The sequence below is a fragment of the Hylobates moloch genome, unplaced genomic scaffold (genome assembly GCF_009828535.3).
Source record: "Hylobates moloch isolate HMO894 unplaced genomic scaffold, HMol_V3 SCAFFOLD_2, whole genome shotgun sequence".
In the NCBI taxonomy this organism is placed as follows: Eukaryota; Metazoa; Chordata; class Mammalia; order Primates; family Hylobatidae; genus Hylobates; species Hylobates moloch.
In genome coordinates this window covers 55,200,448-55,202,647 of record NW_026652277.1, presented here as the reverse complement: position 1 = coordinate 55,202,647, position 2,200 = coordinate 55,200,448, and the positions used below count along the sequence as shown (strand labels likewise).

The 2,200-nt window shown below is 48.0% G+C and overlaps 1 pseudogene; it reads right to left on the bottom strand.

Annotated features, from left to right (window-relative positions):
• Window positions 1–296: 296 nt before the first annotated feature.
• Window positions 297–1,396, bottom strand: LOC131381554 (putative uncharacterized protein MSANTD5; annotated as a pseudogene).
• Window positions 1,397–2,200: the final 804 nt, after the last annotated feature.

The window sequence follows — 2,200 nt, the reverse complement described above, 5'->3', positions numbered from 1 at the left end:
CGTGAACCCAGGAGGCAGAGTTTGCAGTGAGCGGAGATTGAGCCACTGCACTCCAGCCTGGGCAACAGAGCGAGACTCCGTCTCAAAAATAAATAAATAAAACTCAACAGGACAAAACATAAACAAGACAAAAAATATTTTTTTTGAGGTCATAGTCATTCATTTATTTCACATTTATTCTCATTGCACTGGGTGAGGAGAGGAAGGAATCATGTACCAACACACACAGATTGTGATATTTTTCAGTCTTTCTGATAGAATCAGGATCCAGATTCTAATTGTCTTCAAGATCTGGATTAGTCAGTAGAGATGGACCACTGTGGTGGGGGGCCCAGGGCTGCTGAGAGAAAGGCAGGATACATATATGGAACTGACCATGGTGGGTTCACGTTCCAGGGCTCCCATCTGGATACCTGAGGATTTTCCACATAGATCATAGGTATTGGGGTCCACATCGGCTCCTGAAAGGCTATGGGAATGCCACAGGCCTTGGACTGGTGTTCGGGAGGTGTGAGGTCAGCTACATTTGCACAAGGGAGGACCTGAGAAGACGCTGATCTTCCATCTGTATCCCAGAATCCTGTGCAGGGCCTCTGTAGGAGATCAGTCAGGGTGGTGGGAAAAGTTGTAAGTTATAGGGAAAGACACAAACCTTCTTGAAAGGCCAGAAGGTTTTGCAAAGCTTTGGGAGAGAATAAAAGCTGAAGGCAGCTAATTCTCTTACCCTGCGGCAGAGGGCAAGAAGTAGGTGCAAGGGAATGTAGGGAAGTTTATCTAGATAAGTTTACTTATGTTGTCCGGGAACCGACCTTTGGTCATCTGTGGCAAGACTGCTCCCTGCAAGCGTGGGATGACAATGTTAATTATTCACAGGTTGTGTTGGCTCCAGGCCTTTGTCATTAAATCTGTACTGAATAAATACAAGCATCTCCAGCTTATCTGCACTGCTAACTCTTTGGCCCCTAGTGCCGGCAGTCCCCTAGCCCACTCTTTCACTGCATACTTGTGTCTGAGTACTCCTTTCATCCGTTGCTTGGCCAGAGTCTGCAGGATGGGTCCGGCAGGCTTCTCCATGAGGACATGGCAAGGTTTGGCACCTTGGCCTCTGGTTGGCCTCACGAATAGTGAAGTATAAGTCCTGCAAGCTTATTAGCATCTGGAGACGTTTCTGCCAGCTCTTCTTCATATCCTTCTGCTTGAGACACTGGGTAATTGTTTTTCATACTATGTGATACCCTGTATACTTCATGCTCAAGAAATTCCCATTCTTGCAGGAAAGTCTGCATTTCCTGGTCACTCCGTGGTTTAATTAGCTTTTCTGGTCCCTGGGCTGCTTTTTTCTGCCTCGTTTCTGGATGTTTCTGGTAGTTTCAGTCTGAAGTGTCACTTTCTCCATTTTTATTCCTGAGGTTTCTCCTGGGATTCTTCTCACTGTGCCTGCAGGGCCTGTTCTTGGGATGGTGGAACACTGGCACTTACTCTGCTCTAATGGAACCTAGGAGAGTCAGGAGGAACCCAAGTTTGGAAATGTGTGTGCTTCTCTCTGCTTCTGGAGGTCTTTCAGGATATAAAATCCTAAACTTTTTTTATGGAATACCTTGATAACCCTTGTTGACTTTGCCATTGTCTTTTTCTTTCTCTGACTCTTCTTATGTCGTGACTTCCAGATACACTGGATGTGGAGTGGGGACGATGGACCCATGGCTTTTCTGGGTTCAGCCCATGCAGCAGCTCCCTGGTTAAAGTCAAGTGGCTGCAGGTCTCCCAGGCTGTAGTTGCATACTGAGTGTACAGTTCTGGGGTCTCTGAGACTGCCTCACCCTGGTGACTCCAGTAGGCACTCTCCTAGTTAGGGTGTTCTGTAATACCCTTGGAGATCCTCAAAGGTTGGGACCACTGCCGAGAGTCCCCATGGCTCCACTAGGCATGAGGACGTTCAGTGGTGATCCCACCTTCGAGGTTTTTTGAGGCATCCTTGGAAATCTAGGTGGAGGTAGCTATGCCTCCACAGCTCCTACACTCCCTATAGAGTTAGCGCCACATGGACACTGCCAAATTTCACTGCTTGTGCTCTCCAGAGTGTAAGCCCAAGCTGCACCTGGGCCTGCTTGAGCCACAGCTGAAATGGTCAAGGAGCACTGCCCTGGAACACAGGGAGCAGACTTGACACAGCCCTGGACAATGAGCTCTGAGGTCTCAC